At 43.9% G+C, this 13,155-nt stretch overlaps 1 pseudogene; it reads right to left on the bottom strand.

The window, feature by feature from the left end:
- Window positions 1-12,871, bottom strand: part of LOC142376966 (dynein axonemal heavy chain 8-like) — a 74,644-nt pseudogene extending 61,773 nt beyond the window's left edge.
- Window positions 12,872-13,155: the final 284 nt, after the last annotated feature.

The raw sequence follows: 13,155 nt of genomic DNA on the forward strand, positions 1-13,155 counted from the left end.
CCTTCTTGATTTAACTCTCAGCCAACATCTTAAATATTTAGAGCTAATGGTGTCACATGCGCTCTGGGGCCGGACCGAGGTGCTTTCAACCTGTACCAGGCAGCTCTAAAATTATTTTTCACCTTTGTTTTTGGGTCCTAGATATCTAACACCTATTCCAGAACTGATCCAGTCCAGTCTAAAGAGTGTCGTTTTTCATCTGGACCCGGTTCAAGGTGGTCTAAATCCCCCCAAAAACAGTGAAATGGTTGCATGTCCAACTTAGTGATTGTGAGATCAGGACACACCAGAAACAGGAAATGATCCTGACTGAATGATCCAGTCAAAAGAAAGAAGTGAAACGTTCCATTTTCTCTGTCGTCTTTGTGTTTTGCTCTTCAGGACCAGAATCAGAGCAGAATCGGAGCAGAATTGGAGCACAATCTTGTAGTGTAAACATGTGTGTTACCTCTTGTATGTCCTTTTCGTGGGAGAAGATGTTGAGCTCTTCCAAAGCAGCCACAGTGAGTTCCTCAACACTCAGTGAGAAGCCCAAAAATCCCTCCAGGGTCTCCCAGTCTTCCAGATTCACACACAGGTAACACAGGTCTCTGATCACAGGCAGCTGAAGGATAAAACATCATTTAGTAGGGGTGGGGGAAAATATCGATACAGTGACATATCGCGACATTTGGCGTGGCGATATTGTATCGATTCAGAAACACCAAATATCGATATTTTGGTCACATACACCTAAAAAATAAACTTTGTATTATGCACCAAAATAAAATCAATTGCTTCTTTAGTCCACTAAATGGTGCTAACCGTTCACTGTCTGGTGCGCTCAACACAGCGAAGCGCGGCTCTCGTAAAATCTGGCTGGCACGTGAACTAGGTCATAGGTGATCACAGCACAGCAACATGTCGGGAGGAGAACTGATAAATGCGCCATCAAAATTTAAGTCAAATGTCTGGACTTATTTTGGACTTTTGAACAAAGAGGGAAAGAAAGACATTGACATGACACATGCAATCTGCAGGGACTCTAGTGCGAAAGTGAAATACTCCGGGAACACAACTAACATAAGAGTTCACCTCTCTGTTACCACCCAGCAGCACTGGCAGGTGAGGGGGGCCAAACGAAACCAGCGCTTGCAAAAACACAATAATTAAAAAAAAAAATAAATCAACCGACACTGGACACTGAGATTGGCAAAGCTACCTTCACATTGTGAGCGTGCAAGGAAGTTAACTCAGTCCATTGTTTACTTCATGCTGAAAGACATCCGTCCATTCAGCGTGGTGGAAAATGCCGGGTTTTGCAACATGTTAAAGACGCTTGAGCCCAGGTATGTGATTACGTCTCGCCATTTCTTTGCCGAGACGGCTGTGCCTAAACTCTACCGAGGAACTAAGCTTGAAGTCGAAGAATCCTTGAGAACAGCAGGAAGGGTTGCATTAACTAGTGACGCTTTGACGTCGAGGTCAGTGGACTCGTACATGACTGTAACATTGCACCACATCACAGAGGACTGGGAACTGCAGTCTTATGTAGCCTACTCCAAACGCGAGCGGTACATGAAAGCCACACCGGGGCCAACATCGCAGACCTCCTGCGAAATGCAGCAGAAGAACGGGGGATTGCAGACAAACACTTGGTTGTTGTAACAGACAGCGCTTCTAATATCTGTGTCGCTGTGTCGGGATACGTCCATGTCAACTTAATCTCGCATCACAGCAGGAATTAAAGCTGCCAACAGTAGCCAGGCTTATGGCGAGAGTGCTGCGCATCGCTGCCGCTTTGGAATGAAAGCAGAAAATGTTGCAGCTTCCGAGCCACAAACTCAAAACTGACGTAACCACGTGATGGAATAGTGCAGGGGTGGCCAACCCGCGGCTCCCGAGTGACTCATGAGCAGTCCATTTTATTGGAGTAAATATTTGAAGTAAGGTGAATTGACTGAAAACTTTTTTTTAACAGATAAGCATGTTGATCAAGATTAATTATGTTGGTATCCTTTGCAGCTGAAAATTTGTCTATATATCGTGATATTTGGTATCGTGGTGTCTCTGGCGATTCCCACCCCTACTGATTATATCGAATCGCAATACTTGTAGAATGGCAATTATCAAGAATCGTGATAAAATCGAATCGTGACCAAAGCATATTGTCCCACCCCTATCATTTAGGTCATATTTTTGCACAGCAGAACACAGAACTTTGTCCCGCTCACCTTCTGCTTCATGACTTCCACTTTGTCCTTCAGAGCTGGCACCAAACTGTTGGGCGGCAGGCCCGTCTCCAGCTGACAGATGCGGTCGCTGTATTTGCTGACCTGTGAGCTGAGCTGGTCTGGCTCCAGCTGTCTGAGTGTGGTCTGGAGGCGGGGGAACATTAAAGGACACCGTGGAGCTTAGAACCCACACTTCCTTGTATGAGTGATCAGTCTGACATCAGGTGTGCGCCTCACCTGCTGCCATCTGGCCCGTAAAGAGTCCCATTCCTCCAGGGAGTCCCACAGGAGCTGCGTCAACCTGAACTCTGCAGCCAAGTCCTTCAGTGAGCGAAACTCAGTGGCCTCCATCTTTATTCGCCAGAACAGAGGAAGAACAGAGCTGTGATGAACCAGGTTTAGACCATCACCCCACCTGCTCCTCCCTCCCAGCTGCCATCCTGACTGATTGGAGTTTGAATGTTTATCAGAGTAACTGCTCAGAAACTCTGATCCGGGGCGGCAGTGGTTCACCGTGTAAATGCCTTCATGGCCTCTGGTTTTAGAGTTTCCTGTTAGCAGTGGTTACTTTGGGCTCAGTACTCAGTTAGGCTTTGGTCCTTTGTGTTGCTCGTAACTGGAGGCAGTTAGTTTTAAAACTTGTCCTAAATGACACTGAAACACAATTACCTTTCACCCATGTTGGAGGCACAAGGTTTAGGGGTGTGAGTTAAGTGGAGAAAGAGAACTAATACTCTAACATCCCTCACCAATCTGGAGGATCCCGAGGTGTTCCCAGCCCAGATGGGATATATAATCCCTCCAGTGAGTTCTGGGTCTGCCCCGGGGCCTGAAAAAACCTCCAAAGGGAGGCGACTAGGAGGCATCTGAACCAGATGAACTCCGTTGAGCAGCTGAAATCTGGGATTCAGCAGGAATGGACCCAGATTCCTCTGAAAAACTGCAACAATCAGTATCCTCAGTTCCCAAAGCATTAAAAAGTGTCATTAAAGGAAGCTGATGGAGCAAGATAGGAAACATGACTCTGGAACAGCTTTAACTGAGTGTTGCTGCTTCAGATTCTACATTTGGTTCTGTTTCCTAAATACAAAGAAGCTGGTCAGTGAAGACTCTGAGAATCTTTTTTTTTTCTTGTTTCTGTTAAATAAACTTTTCTGGAAAAAGGGTTTGTGATTTCTGAGTTAGCAGCGACTCAGAAAGATGCTGGAGGTTGTAAAATGTGGGAGTGGCCAGGCTGAAGTTTGTGAACCCTAACTGCTGAATATCACTGCCGTTTCTGCTCTGCACCGGAAAACAACTGCGGCACCTTCAGTTTCTGCTGGAAGGAATTGTAGGAAGACGCCTGAGCCTGAAGATCTTCGATGGAAATCTGGACTTCCTGCAGTCGGAGACGCACTTGGGAGGAATCTGCGTTGATGTTGAGGATATCTGAAACCTACACGTAAAAAAAAATAAAGTAGAAGCAGCGTACATGCACACGAACACATCAGGAGCACGAAAAAAGAGGAGTATGTGGAGTATAAGGATAGCTTGTAAGATATCCATCACTGAAACAGAGATAATCTCCAGATACCTGTGACCGGACTCTGATTTCGTTGACCTTGTGCTGTAGTTCCTTCATGTCTGTGCTCAGGGATCTGCAGAACTTGCTCATGCTGGAGTTTCTCTCTACTGCTGCACAGGCGATGTTGCCAAGGAAGTCGTCCATGTAGGGCTCCACTGAGGCAAACTCCACGTGGTCGTCGAGGGGCATGGGAAGTGAGTACATTCTGATCAGATTGTACATTTTACAAACTGACTCCACCTCCTTTCCGATGTCCAAAGTCTGGGAGGGACAGAGGATGACATCAAATACAACATTTGCTGTCACCTTTGACTGTAATTGGTTATTTACTCCTGTTAACAATAAGCGCACGCCTCACCCTGTCTTCTATCTCATCCAGGTATATGAGAGAGCCGGCCATCTCAGCAGTGGTAGAGGGCCGTAACTCCAGCTTCGAATTGGCTTCTCGAATCTCGGCGAGAATGACATCTCGTTTCTTTCTGGCCTCCTCGTTGATGGCCTGAAGTGGAAGAGGATAACGCTGATTTCTGCACAGATTGGCCATTTGGTTTCATCGCAGGTTGTATTACCGAATCGTGAGGTCTGATAGGGAGCAGACTATTTCTATGATCTAAGAATTGAAAAGCTCGTCCTGACCTGCAGAGAACAGATGGAAGAAGTCACAATCTGGTCTTTGAGCTGTGTGTTGTTCAGCAGCAGCAAACCGAAATGTCTCTTCTCTTTGATGTCTAACGCCTGCTTGTGTTGACTGTTATAAGATTCCAGCATTTTCTCAAAGGAGACCAAACCTGTGAGGCCAAGTCAGAATAAACAGAATGATCCCCTTAAACATAACTCCTAATGTACAGCTTGCATACACTGATACGTAAACCGATCAAAAGGTAACTCTGCTTCTGTGAAGTCTTTCTGTAAACCTTCACTCAAGCTTTCTTTAAGCAGGTAGAGCTGCCTTTGACACACGCGCGAAACTACCAGGGTGGCACGGGGTGGCAGCTGCCACCACTGAAAAGGGGTCTGCCACCCCACCTGCCACCCCAGTCAAAAAATACCAACTGATGATTTATTGGATAATTATTATTAATATCGTTTTAAGATCAAATCAAATGCAAAACAATCCGAAATCGGTGTCAAACTGCAGAATGTTAAATTTGAAAAAGAAACACGTTGGTCCACCCCCCTCCCCCCCATCACGAATGGTTGCATCCATATCGCAGAATCTCTTTGCCTTGACGTGGAGTCAGGACTCAAGCTGTCAGATGGAGCCTGTTCACAGGTGGATAACATGCAACAAGTTTAATATGGTTTCCAAACGTTTATAATTCCTCATAGATGGAAGGCGCTGTACAAAATAAAAGTATTATTATTATTATTTTCAAGCCAGTTTGAGTCTCATTCATGAAACGTTCGTAAAGTTACGAACGGATTTGCACCAAAAAAAATCTCTGGATAACCGCTAGCTACGTTTTACCTCATGTCACGGTTAGCCACAAGATAGCTTTTCAAGCCAGTTCGGTAACTAGATAGCTGGCGCTACCTAACTGAAAAACGTTGATAACTAGCTAGCTGCTGGCTAGCCTTTGACATCTTGAACTTGAAGTTTGTTAAGAGATTTGCTGCACAGCACAGCAATCGTCGCATACAGCTTCTGTAAATTTGATACTGTATAGCAATCAGTTGATATACATGTTTTATTATTGTTATTGTTAATGGGGGAAAAATAAAGAAATTGTTCTCACAAACCTGTCTAACCTATTCTGTACACATACACTCACAAAATACTTTGGCAGGCAGGCCTTTGAGGGAGTGCTTTACTTCTAGGATAATGCTGGAATTTTGTAAAGTGCTGGGAAGTCCTCAAATTTCTAAATCATTCCTATGGCTTGATTTTGCTTTCAAAGTGCCTCAGATTGATTCGATTGAATTAACAACGTTCAACATTTTCCATCCATTATCTATACCGCTGAATCCATCGATCGGGTCGCGGGGGGGCTGGAGCCTATCCCAGCAGTCAATGGGCGAGAGGCGGGGTACACCCTGGACAGGCCGCCAGTCCATCGCAGGGCCACATAGAGACAAACGAGACAAACAACCATACACGCTCACACTCACTCCTAAGGACAATTTAGAGATGCCAATCAACCTAACATGCATGATTTTTTGGACAGTGGGAGGAAGCCGGAGTACCCGGAGAGAACCTCAACATTTTCCACCGGGGGGGGATATATCAAATATTGAATTTATCACACTTGGGTGTTGAAAAAACTGTTGTATATGGGTTCATATAAAGTACAAAGTAAGATGGGCTTCCTAAAAAATTTGACACCCTACAATATATGCCTGCCACCCCATGTATAAATCAGTAGAATTGCCACTGCTTTGACACAGTAGATCCTGCCACCTGTACTCTCTGAGATGGGGAAACCAGGCATGGCACCGGTCATACCTCAGGGACAAACACCTGGATCCACCCTCCTTCTTGCATCACTGCTCTGCAGATGATACCAAACTGTTCCTATCCCACTGTGATCCCACTGTTTCTGTGCTCATTTATCTGATTTACCCACATGGAGGAAGGAAATTCACCTTCAACTCAACCTCTCAAAGACTGAGCTGTTTGAGATCCAAGCCAATCGTTCAATCCAACAGAAAAACTGCCTCTTCAACTTCCTTCTAAGCGAAGGCCACAAGAAACCCAGGTGCCATGATGGATGAGCTCTTCTTTTCTCCTTCTCTACCTTTAAGAACATCTCTTCAGAGAACACCTCCTCTCCTCTCACCTCTAACAGCCGAACACGCCTGACCAACACTTCCTTATACTGAAGAATACACACTGAAGCTTGTTATTCCCCATTTGTACGTCACTTTGGATAAAAGCTAAGTGACTAAATGTAGATGTGGTGTCATTTAAACTGTATAAATTTAGTCAAACAAACTGAATTTTTGGTTTTCTTTCTGACTTATTTGTGTTGGTTTGAAACGCCCCAGATTCTTTGTGCTGTTAAATGTCATGTTTATGTGATAGAAAACAGAAGTGGTGCTTATGTGCTGCAGATTACCTCGATCCTGCTGCCCCATCACACCCACATTCAGACTCTTCTTCTCTTTGGAGGACATTAGAAAAGACTCAAACGTGTGACAGTACACCTTTGCCGCCTTAAAGGCCTGCTGGACTAAATCCTGAAGGGGAGGGAACAAAGGTCAGTCCAGACAGAGTACAAGCTAAACAAGTGAACAGGAAGTTAAAACCCACCCTGATGCTTTGCTTGACACTTTGAAAGTGAGTATCTGTCTGGAGGATCATCTGCAAACAGGGACCTTCTTCGTATTTGTTCTTCAGCCCCTATAATTCAACATAAAACTGCATTAAATGTAGGCATACTGTGATATTAATGACATATCAACATGAACATTTAGGACAGTTATCCTGACTACACCCATCAGGCTGTTGGGTTTTTACCTTACACTCGTCGGTCATGGTCAGCAGATCGAAATCAGGATCTGCTCCGAGCGGTTTAACTGACATCACCGTCTTCTCAAACTGCTCGATGACCTCTGCGACAGCCTCCTGCAGAAATCATTCTGGTGTAAAGTTCTGAAGAGGAAAAGGAAACTCCAAACTAACAACTGAAATCTAAACAAACCTGCCAGTCTTCCTCGGAGGGTTTGAAAGTCAGACCGTTTGAGTCCAGCATCGGCTCACACACCAACAGAGGACGGACGTTTGGGTCCTGCGACGCCGCACACTGAAGAGACACACCAGCAAAAACCAAAGTCAACGCGGCTCTGCTTCTGCTCCACAGGCTGATCTGCTGTGAGTGTCCTACCTTGGTGTCGGTTTGAGCTCCAGCAGCCTTAGCGTTGCGGCTCCAGCTCTGACTGATGGCATGGCCGGGCGTCCGAGCCACCTGCTCCTGGATTACAGTCAGAAGCTTTTCGGCTGCGTTCACCACCAGGTAATGCCAAGTGTAGACCAGCAAATAGTCGACCAAATGAATGAAGCTGGGCAGGTAAGAGACAAAGAGTGGGCGGAGTGATAACTGACCGGGGGGGTACAGTACCACACTGAGTAAAAGGTCAATTAAAAACAAGTTCAATCATTTGCAAATTATTTAGCCAGTTAAAAATAGTATAATATAACATTTCAGATGATAAAACTAGAGATCTATTTTCTTTGTATGATAGAATCTGAACTTAATTTATGGATGCAGGTTTAAACCATGTGCACCGAAATGTACACTGAAATGTTTTTAATGGACTTTTGCCACCGACAAGCATAAAACTGAAAATAACTTTGGAATAGTGGGGGGTGCTGCAGGGTACCGGAGTCCTTTCTGCGAGCTATTCGGTCCATTTATAACCAAAGTAAGATCTGTGTCCATGTTCTTGGTACAAAGCGGAGCTGGTTTTCTCCACCAGGCCTGCCCTTCGTCACCGATCCTGTTTGTGGGATCAGTGACATGGTCATGGCTTCTTCAAGCCATGACAATGTCGGGATGAAAGTCGGCTCCTCCAGATCTGAGCTCCTGGTTCTGGGTCGGGGATGAGTCTCTGCCACAGCTGGAGAAGTTTCAGAATCGCCCACCCTCCAGGGGGAGGAGCTCCACCATCCGGAGGGAGCTCGGAGTCGAGTCGCTGCTCCTCCACATAGAAAGGAGTCAGCTGAGGTGGTTCATCTGGTTAGGATGCCTCCTGGGAGGAGGCCCCGGGTCAGAACCAGAACTCACTGGAGGGATTATATATTCCATCGGACCTGGGAACACCTCGGGATCCAAAGGAGGAGCTGGAGAGGGTTGCTGGGGAGAGGGATTTCTGGGTTTCCCTGCTGGACCTGTTGGCTCTGTGACCTCTGATAAGGTTGAGGAAGACGATGGATGGATAATAGAAGACAAAGACTTGCTGGTCATTCTGTGGAGCCTTTGAGGCAGAACAACTTCAAATCCTGGTTCATTGAATTCTTCTATCCTGAAGGCAGATCACTTTGATTATTCTAAGTAATATTTTTAATCTGAATTAATCACATTTTTATTGCTTTTAAAAGCTGGAGAAGACCTGGAGCCACCGGACAGATAAGTTGGGAATGTTTCAGATATCACTTGCATCCCATTTTTTTTTTCAACTGTTTCTCACTTTTATATTTTGTCTTTGTACTGTTCTCCATACACAGGGTTTTAGAAAATGTGTAAATGACAGCATTCTTATTGACCTTTTCCACAGCTTGAGACAGAAAGCACATAAAATCAACAAGAAGTAAGAAATGTCCTCACTGGATGAACCGGCAGGAGAAGGAGTTTAGCCCCTGACGAGGTTCCTCGTCATCTTTTGGAGGTGAGTGAAACAGCAACACTTGGATCTCGCTGCTTCTGGACTGATACTCCAACATGTAGTCACGGCCGGCACCAAGTGTAATCTCCTTAACCTTCTCTTTAAACTTCTCAAGAACAAGCCAAACCTGAAAAAAAAAAAAGGCCCACAGAGATGTAAAAATCCATGGATATACTGCACAACGGAAATGTTTCTGCACAGATGGACGACTGCACCTCTTCCAGGTGTTTGATCTGGGTGTCCTGGAACTCCTGCAGAGTGTATGTGTGCTTTCTCTTAATGTGACAGAAGTCTGGGACACAGACTTGGCTGCACATTTTCCTGATTTCTCTCAGTGCGGGACCAAGAGACTGCGCGACATATTCAAATGTTGACAACAACACAAGATACAAATGGTTTCTTTCAGCATATTTACACTGCGTGGTGTTCAGTTTTGAACAAAATTAACATCTGAACAAACCTCACTGGCAGAAGGCAGAAGGTTATGGAGGAAACCTCTAACAGAACCAGACTTGAATCTTTTCAGCTCCAAAACGTTGGCCTGCCAGATGTAGAAGTACTTCCACTTTTTATAGAGAGCAAAGAAGGGGATCTGAAGTAGCCTGCGGAGGTCCACCTGCGGCTCTATGGCAGTGTACTTAGCCTTGTCCATACTCAGCGACATCTCACGAAAAAGGTTGTCGATGTTGGAATCACGGTACAGAGAGTCACGCTCCTGCTGGGTGCTGCGCCGAACCAAACGTGGCCTTTTCAGGAGACTCTGGGATAACAGAGCAGAGACAAAGTGGTGGAGAAACACAAGGAAGGATGAATTTCCTCCTGCAAACATGAAGCTGGAGCTAAAACAAAAGCTTTGGCTGACGTGTATGAACCTCTTAAGCACATAATGTGAACTCTGCCTAATCTTAATGTTGCCTTTATTCTACAATAAAGAAGTTACTTCCTCATAGAAAACACTTTGAGGAACTCGTCCACTCTGCTCTGTGAGCAGTGTTTAAGGTGCATGTTTGATTAAACTAGTACACCTGTGGAAATAAAAGCTCTTGGGTGTTTGACCTTGGGGTCACCTTGCTGGGACATCCACTCCTGGGAAGATTGACAGCTGTCCTGAATGTTTTCCACCTGTGAATAATCTTTCTCTCTGCAGAACGATGAACTCCAAATAGTTTGGAAATGGCCTTATAACACTTCCCAGATTGATGGGCAGCAACAATTGCTTCTGTAAGATCATTGCTGATGCCTTTCCTCCTTGGCATCGTGTTAACATACACCTGAATGCTCCAAAACTTCTGCTTTTATAGAGGTGCTCACACTGACTGATGATCAATTAATCAGTGCATTGATCAGCAGAACCTGGCTGCTAGTAAACAAAGACACAGTGTAATATGTCATGTGTTCATCTGAGTTTGTTTTTACTGAATTTTGCCACCTGCTGAGGAGCAGATTATCTTTCTTTTTTAATGTCCGAATTGGTTGAACCTTTGAATTCAAAAAGAGCAAACTTTCTATTTTACCTGCCTGTAGACGGGTTGATTTATATGTGATCACAAAATAAATTCAGAGAAAGGAGCAAAGACCAAAACACAATTCATTCGTCATACAAGCCTGTCACTGACCTTTGTAGTGGACTGTGGCTCTTTCTCAGCTAAAGACAACTGAGCGTTCCTGTCTGGAAGCAACGTCAGCTGACGGGCTTTGATGCGAGGACTGTCTTGTTTTTGTGTTTCACGCCTCTTGAGCTCAACCTATTTTAACAAGAAGCAAATGACATCTGCAAAAGATCCATAACTATGATTTGATCACAGAGCACAATTTCAAATAATATCTTACAAATCATTCACATATTACATTCAATAGAAAATAGTACAAAGACAACATGTCGCAAGCAGAAACTGAGATATTATTAATATTTTGGCGGCATCCTCATTTTCATCCACTTTAGCTCGCCGTGCATGATTTCTAAACTGAATTTCAGATTTTATGAGGTTTGATATGAGGAGGGTGGATCACTCGTAATGGGAAGAAACAGCAGAATGGACTGAGAACCTTTTCCAGAACTCTGAAGTCACATTAAAAAACTGTTCAAAGAATGATGGTGTAGCCATTCCTGAGGCAGGCTCTCTGTTCCAACAGCCCTCCACAAGTCTTCAGTCTTATTTCATTTGTTGCAGATTGATTAATCGGGTCAATTTTTGCCATTAATTTAACTCATTGGCTGCCAGCCATTTTCAGTGAAGAGAGAGCCATACTGCCAAGTGTTTTACAGTATTTTGACTGATTTTCCAAGACCCACAGAAAACTGTGTCTTATGACTATGTACACACCGAAATTACCAAACGAAAGAGTAGACTCTCTTTTTCAGTCCTTTAGTAATAGACAGTACAACATAGGTTGGTTTCACCAAAAACAGCTGTTTGACCAAAAAAACGGAGAAAACAAGCTTCTTTTTTTTTGTGCAAAGTGGCACTGCTGCCACCTTGCGGGTAATTTTGCCAGTATATTCTCTGTTTAGTGTTTGCAAGCCTAAGATTTAGTGACAAACTCCGCTAGATTGTCCCCCAGCCCGCTCCGTTAAAAAACGCAATTGACGTCTATAGACGTCTTTGGCAGTCAACGTTTTTTTTTTAAATTGACGTCTATAGACGTCAATGGCACCGAAAGAGTTAATAATAAGGAGGCGATAAACCGCCTGTGACTGACCTTTGCAGTGGACTGTGGTTGTGGGAGGGCATACGGCTGTTCGCTGTGTTCATGTCGCTGAGCGTTCCAACCTAGAAAAATCATCTGGTCACGAGCATTCGTGTGTTGAAGGATGGGATGTTTCCATGTCACACGTCTCTTCAGCACAGCCTTCGTTAAGAAGCAAATGATCCACACTGTAACTATTTATTTCAACTTCAATCCTGTTCAAATATCATCCTGAAATAATAAAACCCCGAATCCTGAAAAAGGGCGGCGTGTTTAACGTGAACAAAAACAGAAAGCAATGATCTACAAACCTCATGAACCAAGGGAAAACATGTGAAAGTGGGATATTTTAGCCCCTCATTAAAAATGTGAACCTGATGGTAGCAGCACGTCTGAAAAAAGGTGGAACAGCAGCTACAAAAGGCTGGAAAAGGTCAATTGTAATGGCAATAAACATTCTGCAACTATTAGGTTCATTAGCAACAGGTCACCTGAGAAGAGCACCTTAGAGAGGGAGAGTCTCTCAGAGGTAAAGATGGCCTGAGGTTCAGTAGTATGCAGAAACTGTGGAGTAGTATCAGAAAAATATCTATTCTGTTCATACTGTGAATTAAATATTGATTCATGAGATTTGCAAATTGTTGCATTTTGTTTTTATTTATATTTTACACAGCATCCGAGGAGGTTTTAATATTTGCTTTCACTCTGCTTCTTTGGACTGGCGTTGCTTCACAAAGGCTGACATACCACTGGAAGGATTAACCTCAGTGAATAATTTACAATATTCCCAAATATCTCGGTTTATCTTTCTCACCTGTGGGTCTTTTACAGGTCCTGGAGGTCTTGACGGGACAGTTAAGGGCTGCAAGTCAGGGAGCTTGTGCTGCCATTCTGAAACAGTTTGTCAATGAGAGATAAACATTTTTCTGATTGATTTATTTATGAAGTATTTAAATGTGTGGTATAAGCTTTTCCTACCTCTGGAGTTGCTGTGTTTGCTTTGACCAGAAACACCAGGCAGAGAATCCCTCAGAGATCCAGAAGCCGTGTCACTTATCCTCCCAGACTTTGGAGGGCAGGACATCCTGTTCAAATCCTCTTCAAAAAAAGAATTTGTAGAAGTCCTTAAATCTACTCAGGTGAAAGATAAATATACTTTATTGTTCCTCAAATATATACACAAGTTTAGTAGTATTTTGCTCATGTACCAACAAAAAGGTGTGCTAACTAGAGCTATAAGAAAAGTATGCTAATGTCACACTTTGAACAATTTTTCATAACACAAATAATTGTACTCAATTGGAATATTTTAAAAGAAAACAGGCCTTAAATAAATTTTTTTTTTGTTAAATATATATTGAAGTGCAC

The sequence above is a fragment of the Odontesthes bonariensis genome, chromosome 3 (assembly GCF_027942865.1).
Source record: "Odontesthes bonariensis isolate fOdoBon6 chromosome 3, fOdoBon6.hap1, whole genome shotgun sequence".
Lineage (NCBI taxonomy): Eukaryota > Metazoa > Chordata > Actinopteri > Atheriniformes > Atherinopsidae > Odontesthes > Odontesthes bonariensis.